A 14,159-nucleotide genomic window follows, 5' to 3' on the forward strand; every position below is an offset into this window, starting at 1 on the left:
TTGGACTGAGTAAGTGCCTTGACTTCTTCGGATGGAAAAGTCTGTGACTAATGTACCAAATACAATCTATATCTTGTTCCTTAATCCTTTCACCGTGCAGCAGTGCATTGCTTTTCTCACTGTCTACTTATGGCAGACAGGCTGTCCACATGATTTTATAGGTGACTGGTATCATTAATTATTATTCATCTGCCTTGTAGTTAGGGTAAAATAGAAAGGCATTTTAGAGAAGAGCAGGGTCATTGGAATAAGATAATTACCTAATACAACTGCCCCAGCTGCAGGCTCCAGAGAGCAGCAAAATATGACTAACGAGTACGACTAAGACGTCAGCTATCAGCTATCAGACCTCCATTAATTGAGAGAGGAAATACTTGTACTCCATAGTGGATAATGCCTTACTCATTAATGAGAGGTCATTTATTTGTATTTTTACATTCAAGGTGATTGTTTAGATTTTTCTAGGAAATCTTTCAAAAGAAAAAGAAACCTGATTTTTTTCAACTAATATGCAGTTTATTCTGCCTTCATTCCTTTCAGACAGTTAGAGCATTTGCCATTTGCATTTAGTTCTATGTGAGGTATGTGTACATAATGGCTGTGACTCTAATCACAACAGAGTGAATAGCCCTAGGAGACCAGCAATGAACTGCTACTGTGCCGTAGTTTTCAAACAAGAGTTTTACACACATCACTGTTTACAAATTGTTGTTTTTATTTCTTGATACAGTTCCTCCTGCTGGTCATCTATATCTGAAAGATGTGGTAGCACAGCCTAAGCAGCAGAATCTGGAGGCCTCAAGGAGAGAGTACCAGCAGCTGGTGGCCCAGAAGGAGGAGGATGCAGCAGCCCATGACCTGAGCCAGCAGCCAGCATGTCAGGCTCTCAGCAACAACACCGGCGCTGGCAGCTGCCCACTGTCATTCCATCAATGCTGCTCCCCCCTCATTTTAGACCACACCTTCAAACATCATGTCCTGCTGAGACTGACCGGCATTGAAGCCAGGCAGGCACAGATGGAGGGGCACTTCAGAAAGCTCCTGGCCACCCTGTCTAATACCCTCTTCTTTACCCCTTTTTAACATTTGTTTTGGTGGGTGCAACTTGTTGTGGATAGAGAGGATGGGAATGATGGGATTTGGGTCCAGGACAGATTTTTGTTGGACATTTTGGACATTGGTTGGGAACAAGGAGACTTGTTTGGGGACAGGGTTTGGAGAGTTGTTGGTGGAAGGGTTTGGTTTTATTATATTGTTAAAAGGGTAATAAATATTTATTTTACTTTATGTATCAAATCTTTTTTGTGTTTTACTTTGCACTGCTGCCTTTTAGCACAGCCAGTTTTCAAAATCTGTTTATAGTGTATAACAATTAGCTATGTAGCAGACTTGGCCTACTACTCTCTTAGTCTCTGCAGTCTTGAACTATGTTGACCAATAAGGGGGATGCAATGCATATATTTCCTACAGCAATGCTGTATGAGTCTCTTACCTGAATAGATGAAGCAAGGGCTGCATGGATTCTCAAGGCGAATTTGTATACTGGTGGTACTAGTAGCTGGCTAGCATGCTCACAGGGAAGGGATCAAAGCGAGGTCCCACTGCCACCTTGGTAAACTCCAACAGTAGCATTAATCAGATAGATGTTTTATTGCAGGCAACTAAACACTCAGTTAGTGGTAATTGACACCAGACTAATGCAAAACAAAGAATACCTGATAGTGAGGATATGACAAAAATTAACAATAGTAAATTCTTCATAGCAATGGTGAGCTAGTATTTTAATTAAAACTAAAGTTACAAAATAATCGAATTGTGAAGTGAACTCAAAGTCCGGGGTGGACCAGGTTAAGTGTTTATGCAACACAATGACTGAATGATGATGCTGACGAATTATGTTATTCTATATCTAAAATATTGATCACTTTGTATGTGTGGGTGCCTAAATAAGGCCAGCATGGGCTATTGTTTGGGTAAAAGAACTGAAGAGCCTGCACTGAGTTGGTGTTGCTTTCACCACATCCAAATCACCAAGTGTGTGATCAATTAATGGTGTAATTTAAGCCATACCTCAATAAATCAAACACCTTGGGGAAGAGGGTTAGGAGTTTGATGAACGGATGAAAAACGGCATTTGGGGAAAGGTTTGACAAAGATAAACACTACACAATGACAATATTCATCTGGGTGAAGAGCAGCCAATCATCATCAATCAGTTGTGGAAGGAAGTGAAGGAGTGAGTATTATCCAGTTACATTAAATGCATTGCAAATGGTTTGTCAGTGCCAGAGACCCATGTTATTGTATTATTTTATATCTAAAATTTCTGTCACCTAGGTTTGAAAAATAATAAATACAAATTATAGAGGAGTGAAGCGAACCCACACAATTCTAAAAAATTATTTTTGAATGAAAAATGATACTGTATTGCCAGATTGGGCGGTGAATCTGCATTCTCCTTGGATTGTCCGTCAATCTTGGGTGCCTAGCTCAAGTAATCCAGTAGGGTAAGCATGAGTGTTATGGTGCTTTGCCTTCTGTGCAGGAGAAGAGAAGGCCTGCGGATTGTGAAACAGAAATTATATTGTACAGTCAAGGAGAAAGACAGAATGTAAACTTTCCATAAGGAGTGTACCAAGAAGACTCAATGGGCAGAGCAGGAGCATAGTAGTTGGACCTGGCACTTTTTGCAGTGTTATCCCAAAACATTTTGCCTTCCTCCTGTATTTTATCTGACCTGTTTTTGTTGGTTTTCATGATTCTGGGTACTTTATGTCTGCTGATCTTTCTAAAGGTCATGTGCTCTCTCCTATCAACTAGGTAGGATTGGTCTACACCTGTTTTGCATATTTATTTTACCTATAAAGCCCTTGTACAGTGGTATCCCATATGCTCGGGCACTGTAAATTAAATGCTACTAGTGGGCCTGTAGCTCTGCTCGTGCCACTCACAGAAGTAGTCTTTAAAACCTGGCTCCAGAATCTGCCATGGCAGGGCCTGCACGCACAGTTTACTGCCAAAGTGCTTACTAAGTCTGAAACTGACGTTTTATTATATATAGGTCACTCTTAAGGTAGGTCCTAGGTAGCCTTATGGGCAGGGTGCTGTGTATGAAAAGGTAGGACATGTTTCTTTGTTGTGTGGCATGTCCTGGTAGAAACAAACAGCCTATTTGGTCTCTCACTGTTGTAAGGCTGCCCCTCTCACAGGTTTTCATAGGGAATTCCCTGATGCATGTTTCAGTGGTAATTCCAAATCTGGAAAGAGTAGTGTTGCCATGTTTGGTATGTTTGGAATAGTGGTGATAAATCCTGCTTATTGGTGAAAGTAGATTTTTATGACTATTTTCGAAATGTCACTTTTAGAAGTCAGCATTTTTGTGTGCTTATTACTCTTTGTGCTTTGCATCTGACTCTAACCCCATGATATTAGAAACTGTTTGGACTTGTAACTAGATGCTCCTGGATCTAAAGTCTGCACATTGCCAGGTGGCACTGTTATGCTGCCAGAAGGAACCACCATGGGATTGTGTTTTGATGTTCTGACTAAGGACTGTCACGTGCTGGTCTGCTGATTGTTCCCTGCTTTGGTGCCCCAATGCTCTCAAGGTGCTTGCTTGCTTTCAGCCCCCCATCCCTGTCCCTTGGAATCCCAGGGATTACACCTAAAATTAGTTGTGGGACTGGTGAGTCTGGCCAGGGGCTTTGGGAACAATCCGGCATGTAGAGAGCGCTGTTCCTGGGTCCAAGTATGTGAGACCAGCACTGTTGTGTGCTCCTGATTTCAACATTTCAATGTATGGTAAGCACTTTAAGGGGCTCCTGGTTACTGTCTACTAATGCATGTGGAACTCCACAGGCAGTGGGGAGCCCTGAGTGATTTATCCCATGTTTCCCTTCTCCCCTCAGCATGCAGGGCTCATTGCTGGAAAATCGCCAGTCACACTGCAAAATGCCCGCTCAAAGGAGCCCTGTCAGCCAGCTTGGAGGGCTGGTTTCCAGGCTGCACTGCATATTGAGAACCCCCCAGCACAGCCCCTCTCCCCTCGAGCATGGTAGAATGACGCTGGGGGTAAGCCTATGCAAGAAGACAAACTCAGCTGATACCTCTGAGCTGTGTCTTGCAGCTGCCAGGTACTTTCTGAAATTGGGAAGCATGGAGCCAGAGGGGACGCCCTAGGAGAGAGACAGCCGTCCTGTGCTCCCTTCATGGGTGGTCAAGCACATTTCAATGAGCCAGCCTTCAATGCAGTGTAGAGTAGTTCCAACTAATCCGAAGGATTAGCATATTGTTTGGATAACATAAACTAAGGGCTTGGTGCCTAGACTGTTTCCAGACACCCCCGCGGGATATGTTGGCCTACAGACCAGCTAGCTCACCGAGCCACCATAAGTCCTCTAACCTACCAGGGAGGAAATCGTTTCTGACAACCACTGAGCATGACATTCCTGAACACTCAGGGATTGTTGAAACAGTACAGAATCTTTCACTTAGTCACTTGTGCTTACTTTCTCTCAGAGAAGTATACAGAAGCCACAGTGGGACGTTTTCAATATACTTATTGAACCAACATTATTCTTGTATAAAATACATGTGCTGCAATGAATAGGAGACAAAAGCAAATAAAGGAGATTGCAAGCACCAACAGAGTAAACTGTAAATACATTTCTACCGTGGTGCTAAAGCAATGAATAGATGCACGCATATATGCAATATGGTAATCTAACGTACTCATATGATGCAAGCCCTACTCTTAGTGTACCTTGTTTTTTTTTAGGTGTACAGCCAAGAAACCCCCCTAGTGACGATACAACCCTATTACCTGAAGGGAGAAAGTAAAGGACCCTGTCTTAGTCTCGAACTGGACACCCCTCATGGAATGTCAGACCTTGCATGGTGATTTCTCAGCATACAGGGACCTTCGATGTCATCAGAAGTGCCTCCTCTACCAATCTATGAGGATGCCTATTATTTATAATAAAAAGCAGCCTTTGCGATGTGCACACTAGATTAGTGATGTTATGGATATTTAGATATCGCAGTCGTCCGGTGGATGAAGATAGTAAGGCCTTTGTGCCTTGTGCATAGAAAGGCCTAGTACGTGATGTTCAATGCATTGTGATAAAGTTCTGCAAGGCTGGATTTATAAACAAGGTTGTTTCTGAGAAACAAATTCAACAATGTCGGGCATGTAAATGTGGGCAAAAGTTCACCACTGAAATGTTATTTTCTAGGACAATGGAAGAAATGAGTTACCTTGCCACATGGGCCTAACTAAGGAATATAACAATGGCATCTGCACTGCGGTATTGCAGACCGCTACTTTGTGCAGCTTGAGACAGGGAACCTAGCAAGCTCTCCACTGCCATTGGCATTTGTGGGTGAACCAGCAGCACCGTGCAATCGCGGGCTGCTGCATTCTGCTTCCCTACCCATGTGGGACCCAGCGAGGTATTGCTGTTTCATTCTACCTTTTGGCAGGGCACTTGCTTTTGTGGCCATTGTGGGGCAAACCCGTGTCGGGCCCCCCACTTCCCTAATACTGGTTGCAGATAGGAGCAACATCCTAGAAATTGCTGCATTCGATGTTGTAGGTCAGCAGGTGGCCCTGTCAACTACGTTATGTGAAAAGTTAACACAATACCTTTTAATAGGTGTACAAATGCAATGTGGCCTAGGAGTTCATCATGACATATGGTGAGTTATGTACAATGATGTTTGGTATCTCTAACCCAAGAGCTGCATTTCAAGCCCCAATATTGGGACTCTGTCATTTTAAACCTTGCAATGATAGGCTAATGAGTATTATTTTAGGGCCTGCATGGTGGTATGAAGTGTGCAAAATATAAGTATTTACTTTATTGCAGTAACTGTGATGTTAGGACAATTTCCTGACTGACAAAGTGATTTATGATTTATGTGAGTGTGGTCCATGTGTTGTATACAATATATGAGATATTTTTATGTACTACTGTGTGGAGTCTCTTTTGTGGTGTATTTATTTACACGCTTTACACATTGCCTGCGGGATATGCCTGACTGCTCTGCCAAGATACCAAGGGTCTGAACAGGGGTTATCTTGTTTGTGTAACTCCCTTACCCTGAGTAGATTGGTGGGTTCTGCCTGGCTTAGGACCATACCCTAGCGAACCAGAACCCCCATTTCTAACAATAGTCTTTTGCAATCATTCATATTATCACTCATGTATGATCAATTAAGTGAGAGACATTACAACAAACAACAGTCACAGACAAATGGCTGCATATATTAGGCTGATCAAACTCACAACTGTCATGATCATCATCATAACATTTAGCCTAGAGCATGCATAATGACGCTTCATTCGTCCGCTTTACGCCTTGCCTTGTTGGGAGTTATTCATCATCTCCCATACCGGCGAACTTGACTCACCATGCTAACTGTTTTGCACAGCCCATTTTTTCACTAAAACCTCTCCTAATTAAGAGATATTCAACCCCTGAATTTCGTGTACCACTGGAGGGATTCCACCCCCGTGCAGTCCCACGCTGGACATTGCTTCAATAAATGTTTCTTCTGCCTTGACTGCCTCTGCGTGTTGGACCATCCTACACCACCCTTCCTGCCACCGCACATGTTGCATCCTGCACTATTCCAAAATCAAGTGACCTTTGTCCTGATGATGACCTGAAATTGAACAGGTCGAAACGCCATCGACCTCTCAGCTCAGAACGCTGGTGCCTAGTGTGGTCGAATTAATTTACCCAATTGACCTAGATTGACCACGTTTTATTTATTTTTCTATTGCGCCGTTCACGATGTTGTTTCACCATTGTGTCACTGTGCAGCCCACTGTCACTTGCACATTCAGTCCACACTTGTATGGTGTGGTCACTGTTTTATTTAATTATACTGTAGTGCTGATATAACTACTTATATAATATATATAAAATAATTCTGTTCCTTGCATCATTCCTGCTGTGGTCTCCCTTTGTTCTTCCCCTTCCCTTGAGATTTCTGCTATCATTTTTTTTTAAAAATTGCCTTCTCTAAATGTTTTCCAGTTGAGACCTTGTGTTTTGATATAAACTGAACCTGGTCTCACCCGGGTTTACTCATTTACTCCTGTATTCTTTGCCTTAATGTGATGATGTGACATCATCGCATGTTATGTCTCCAGTGATCCTCAACCGGACCCCCTCCCAACCACATGGTTTCAAATTTGAGCCAGCTAGTACACACCTTCAGCAGCAGTACATTTCCCAAATCAAGAAATCAACACACCTCTAACCAGTCCACAGAGTGAAGTAGGCCACTGATAGTCATCACCATGTTGGTTTCATTGAAGTTGATAACTTTCTTCTTCTGGCAGTTGCTGAGATACTCATGCCCTGAATCCTTCCATCATCCTCCTGACTCTGAATAATGAATACCTCCAACTCTGTTCTGACTCACAAATGAGAGAAATTGCCCTCTAGTGAAATGCTGTTAATGAACAACAAGATAAACATCAAGCATTTTTTTTGTGTAGACTAGATGTGTGTTTGTTAGCTAAATGGACTAGTTGGGTCTATGAGCAGTGTGAACCAGAAAACAAAGGAGTGTGGAACCGACAAACAAATATGATCTCCCATTAGGCCACCAACATTATAAATCATGACAAATACAAACAAGCTTACAAATTATAGTGAACACCCTCCCTCACTGTCTGCCACCACATGATACATCTCCACACTCACAAATATTCACTCAGGTTTCACTCATTGGTGCATTACTTGCTTGTTCCATTTTAAGCATTGTGGTACATTGATGATTCTTTTTGATTTATGCAGAACACATTGGACAGTCTTGTAAATCAAATATTCTAGGCCAGTCCTGCTAGGGAATGAAAGAAAGGATAGGCATAGGATGAACTCAGACATTGTCTCTCCAATGTCCATGAGGCAATTGGGGTAGGCTTCTTCTCTGCACACTGGTCATACTCCAATCCGTCTATACTTGTTTCTAACATGGTTTGGCTGCATGAGTCAGTCAAACACAAACAAGCAAAATTATATAATGTTCTCCTAGCTATATCCTTTGTTTAGTCAAATCGGTTTGGCAATAGAAAGTTCCATGGTGGCCCAGTCCTTCTCCGTAGTCAAGGAAGTAGAGTTTATTCTCGAACTCAGGTGGTTCACCCAGAAGCTGGTCAGCTAACACACTATAATGACTTCAGTCTGACTAACCACCAGGTGGCTCTGGATGTCGGTCACAGGGACCTTGCAAATATGGAAGCTGACGGTGGTAGTATCTGAGCCGTATCCCCCATAGCAGGTTGAGATGTTGGAATGTTGGTTTCCTCTGGGGTTTGGCTAACATCCATAATGGCTGGGTTGTCATCACCCACCTTTTCTTCATCCATAACTTTAAGGTTTCAGGAACCTTCCTTTTCCCTAGCGTCTTCTGGCATGTCTCAGACTGAGGTTGGATCCAAGTGGAGTCTTGATTAAGAGGAGGGGAGGTTGGAGAAGAAGTTGGTGGAGTACCTTTCTTTTGTCTTGATGGGATATGGAAGACAATGGATCTTTTGAAATAAGGGCTTATCCTACTTCTTCAGGATTAAGTTCAATATTGTAAAGGGCTCCTACTTCAAAAGGAACTACTATTCCTGGCTAGTGCTATTGCTGTCCACTTAGCTGAGTTTCTTACTATGATTGGGTACTACTTTGCAAAAGACATAACTCCAATTGAATGTCATTGCTCACCGGTGTTGCTGTAATTACAGTAACTGTCTCTTTGACAGACCTGGGCTCGGGCCTAGGTTGGGGTGGGGGCATTGATGCAGTAGTACTACTTTCCGGGGGCCAGTGTGGCAGGCACACAATGTTGCCCAAAAAAAGGTCTGGGGTGAGATACCAGTGGTGATAAGCTCCTCCTTATCCCGGACTACTTTCTTGGTAGCACCTTTCTTTGGAGCTATCTTGAAGCTGTCAGTTGGCAGTGGCACTTAGCTTCTCAATCTGAAGAGATGTTTGTGTTGTGTGGTCATGTGTCACATGCACAGGCCTACTGTCTGGCAATACTGTGGGTGGTGTCTCTTCTCTTGTGCACCTAATATCAAACAACTAAGAAGAACAGCAAGGAAATGCGGCATTGTTGCAGTTTGAATTAGTAGTACAAAAGATATCATTTGGTGTGGTTACTTAAGTTATAAATACTTAACAACAATACAGTCTATCCATTCAAAAGCAAAACCACATCAACATAAACTTTCATTTACAATCAGGAAGAATATGAAAGAGCAACAGCATACACATGTAACTGTTTGCTTTATGTGCATCAAGTTGGGCTGTGACACTCAGGGAGGTGCAGTTGCCAATTTAATAATTGTTAGAAAATGAATGCAGTTGTGCAGCTGTGCACCAATGGCAGACAAGGGGTTGATGGATGTTGGGAAAATGCAAAAAATGAAACTACAAAAAAAAAGTAATGTAAAAAAAAAATACTAACTATATGAAAAATATATTAAATAAATATATATATTGATGTACTATGGGACTACCAGGAACAAAACTCCTGGGATTTGGGAGGCGGGGAGTGGTGCAGATGAAAATTTTTAAAATATTATACATTAATATAAACAACTGTTCATACAGTTCATTTAGTATGAGCATTGAACTGCTGAGCCTCAAGCATAATATTAAACTGATAGCAGGTCACAACAAAGAACACATGTAGGCCATTTGTTTGAATATCTCATTGATTTTTAATAGTGCCATGTAAGAATGATGAATTAATTGGAAAAACACCCTTGTGTATGTTAATGTAGAAAAAGTAAAATTATTCTAATTAATTGCATTGGGCCACACTGCCTCAATTTCAATTTGTAACCAACTGTAGGAATGCCCAACTGGATCGAATCTCATTCCTAGTGCACAATAGCTGTGGCAGCTGCTCCAGGTTATTCAGATTTCAACTGCTTTCAGGGGGCATACAAAGAAAACAGCAAATGTACAGATATATCCATTAGTTTGATAGTCTAGGTTAATTATTTCTTTGGAAGTGACAAAGGTTTCTGAGTACATTTCAGGAAATAAAACATATTCTTTAGCAATTCATGCTCCTTTTATATGAACAGTTTCCCCTTCTCTTTCCAAGTGCAGAATGTATACAAATCATACATCCTTTTACTATTAAAGCACGTATGGATAGCTTTGTCAAATACTGCGCTGAAAAATTACACCACCCATGAATGAATGAATGAAAAATAACTTATAATGCGCAACTAAAACCCGAAGGCATCAAGGCGCCTAACAGACAAAAGTCCTCTAATAAAAAAGGCAGAGACAAAAACTACAGGTAGGCTTTGGCAAAAAGACGAGTCTTCAAAGCCTTTCTAAAGGCTTGCATAGTAGGCAGGGACTTAATTTCGTCCGGTAGGGTGTTCCACCATTTAGGCGCAAGACTCAAAAAAGCTCTGCCCCCCCACTTAGCTCTACGAATGCGGGGCGCTCGTAGCAGAGACTTCTTGGCAGAGCGTAAATTTCTGGAAGGGCTATAAGGGACCAAAAGGTCTCCTATTTCTCCCGGCCTATTTCTCGCCAAGGCTCCATATGTCAGGCAGAGAATTTTAAAAAGAATCCAGTCCCCCATCGGGAGCCAATGAAGGAGTTTCCTAGCAGCGGTGGCTGATGAGCATCTGGGCAGGTCTAAAACAAACCTCGCTGCGGTGTTCTGAACCATTTGTAAGCATTGCAGCATGCCCTTGTTGATCCCTGCATACAGCGCATTACAGTAGTCCAATCTCGACCCTATGAGGGCTACCACGACTTTCTTTCTCGATTGCAGGGACAGGTAGTGTTTGATCTTCCTTGGAATGTGAATAACAGCCCAGCAGGTGGCAATTGTTATGTTTACCTGCTGCTGCATGCTAAGCAAGGGATAGATTAGGACTCCCAGATTCTTAGCAAGACCCGTAGGTGCTGGACAGGCTCCCAACGAAGTGGGCCACCATTCCGCCGACCATATCTCCTCATTTCCGCCGAACACCAGAATCTCCGTCTTCTCGCCGTTAAGCCTCAATGAATTGCTAATCATCCATTGGGCAACTGCCTCCATGTAAAGTCTAAAATTGGAGGCAGTCAGAGTGACAGACTGGGCGAGAGACACCAGAATCTGCGTGTCGTCGGCATAGGAGACTACCTCCATCCCAAAAGATCTAATAAGCCTGGCCAGTGGGGTTACATAAATGTTAAAGAGGGTCGGACTTAATGCCGACCCCTGAAGAACCCCACAGTGCACAGGAAGGAATGGAGATAGAAACTCTCCCAGCTTGACTCTCTGTTCTCTCCGATCAAGAAAGGAGGTCTGTAGGCTAAGTGCAGACCCCTCCACCCCTATTTCCCTCAGTGGAGATGTTAATACCAAGGGAGAGAGGGAGTCAAACGCAGCTGTGAGATCCAGGAGGATGAGCAGGGTGGTCTGACCCCTATCCACTCTAGTGCGGATGTTGTCGAGCACAATGGTGAGGGCAGACTCCGTACTGTGCCCCCTCCTGAAACCATGCTGCGAATGATCAAAAAGATCGGAGTTTTCCAGGAAGGCTGAGAGATGCTGGTTCAGATGTATTATTTTCAGCATCTTTGCAGGGGCTGGGAGCAGGGAAATGGGACGGAAATTTTTTAGCAACCCGGATCCAACGTGGGTTTTTTCAGCAGTGGTTTCACCACTGCCCTCTTCCACTGAGATGGAAAAATACCGTCCCTCATCGCCCTATTCATGATCCCCAAGAGTGACGGCAGCAGAGTTTCCTTGCACTGCTTTAGGAGCTTGAGGGGGCAAGGGTCTAGCGGGGAGCCCTACCTGATCCTGCTGAGAAGATTCTCTAGGTCTAAAAGAGAAAGGGGAGGAAAGCTACACAGACTGCCCTGAAAGGAAACCTCAGCCACCAATAAGGGGGAGGAGAAGGAGGGGGGGAAATGAATAATGAAGTCTTCTGCAACTCTAACGCAGCATAGATATCCCCAATTTTTGATTGAAAAAATTGGGCAATGTTGTTGCAGAGCTGTTGAGACCCAATGACGGGGTCAGGCATCTGCAGGGAGGTGAGAGAATCCACGATTTTAAAAAGCTCTTTCGGAGAGGACAAGGAGGTGATACGAGTTGTAAAATATTCCTGCTTGGTTCTGATCACCTCAGCCGTATACCTCCTCAATAATGTTTTATGAGCTACTTTGTCCTTAAGATCCCAGGAAACCCGCCAAAGGCGTTCCTGTCTCCTTACTCGCTGCCTAAGAAGCCATAGCAACTCCGAAAACCAGGGGCCCGACGGCCTTTTCCTAGCGCAATAACGCAGGGAGGCCGGGGCCAGCTCATCCATTGCTATGATGACAGCAGTTTCTAGTTGATGTACCGCCATGCCTACATCTTCCTCCCGGGAAATAGCCTCACTAGGGATCCTCGGGGCAAGTGACTCATTGGAAATATTTTTTAAATTTCTCCGAGATTCCATTTTACTCCCATCCTTAGCTTTACTATTCGTGGAGGTAAAGGTCAATTCTATCGGGACTGCAAAATGATCGGACCACGAGAGAGGAAGCGGGTCTTTGACAGTCAGCCTCCCGTCATTCGAAAAGATCCCGTCAAGCGTATGACCCGCCTGGTGGGTAGCCCCCTTTACTCACTGTTGTAGCCCACAAGCAGATAAGGCATCCAGGAGGGAGAGGGTTTCCATGGACTCCAAATTCTCTAAATGGTAGTTCAAGTCCCCTAGAATCGTTAGGTGCTCGCAGCCAAAATAGGGTTCTAAGATGCCGAGCAAATTTTGTCCAAAATCTTTTCTAGACCCCGGAGGTCGATAGAGGAGGATGCCTGTAAATGGGATGACATAAGGACCATTTAAAGAGAAATAAAGGGCCTGAAAGGCATCCTGAGGGTCAGTTAAAGTGATGGTGTGACATACGAGACCCTCCTTAAACAGAATACCTAACCCTCCCCCTATCCGTCCGACTCTATCCTGCCTGACCAGTGTGTAACCTTCTGGGACAGCTTCCACCAGATCAGGGCCCGAGGAATCTTTGGCCCAAGTTTCGGTAACAAAAACCCAAGAGGGTTTTCTATCTAGGACAAAATCCTTAAAAATGACATTATGTTTTATAATTGATGGTGCGTTTAAAAGTAATCCATGTTCCCTCAAGGCGCAACTGCCCATAGTATCACCTTTCGCGCCCGAAAGAGGGCCCAAATAAGAAACAGACCCAACAGAACCTGTCTGAAAGCAAACGCACTGGCGCGAATTACGAAAAACCTCCGGCCTGAATTTATGATGGCAAGACATCCTGGTCAGATGAAAAGTCAGCAGCTCCTGCCAAGAGTACCTGATAGGAGGGAGCTCCCCAGCAACCACCCCAGTCGTCCGCCTGACCAGCCCGTCCTCAGCGCGGACAGGCGCAGACGGGCTGGACTCTGGTGTGACTCCGGTGATGCTTCGACGCACACACAGCGCGCACACACTGTGCGCCACAATACCAGGATTTTAAAGGGCTCTAGATAGTGAGCCTGACTGCTAGAACGCTCGTCCCAAGTCTAAAGCGTCCCCTCACAACCCCCAAGATGGCGCTCCAAGTTGCCCTAAACGCGATGGCCAGCACGCTGAAGGCCCGGTGGGGGCACAAATTATGGTGCAGGCAATGCGGTGGGTGAGCTAAAAGCAAGGTGAAGTGGAAAAATAATTTTAAACTAAAAAGACAAAACGGGGAAATTTAAAAGTAAAGCGGCGCCTGATTTACAAAGCGCAGCGCGCAGTGATGTATGCCTTAACAGGCAAACCCACCTTTGCTGGTTGTCTAAATAGTCCACACCTGATTGCCTCTAGCCAGTCATCCTGACTGCTAGAACGCTCGTCCCAAGTCTAAAGCGTCCCCTCACAACCCCCAAGATGGTGCTCCAAGTTGCCCTAAACGCGATGGCCAGCCTGCTGAAGCCGCCGTCGGGGCACAAATTATGGTGCAGGCAATGCGGTGGGTGAGCTAAAAGCAAGGCAAAGTGCAAAAATAATTTTAAACTAAAAAGACAAAACGGGGAAATTTAAAAGTAAAGCGGTGCCTGATTTACAAAGCGCAGCGCGCAGTGATGTATGCCTTAACAGGCAAACCCACCTTTGCTGGTTGTCTAAATAGCCCACACCTGATTGCCTCTA

This window comes from Lissotriton vulgaris, chromosome 4_1 (genome assembly GCF_964263255.1).
Source record: "Lissotriton vulgaris chromosome 4_1, aLisVul1.2, whole genome shotgun sequence".
Taxonomy (NCBI): Eukaryota; Metazoa; Chordata; class Amphibia; order Caudata; family Salamandridae; genus Lissotriton; species Lissotriton vulgaris.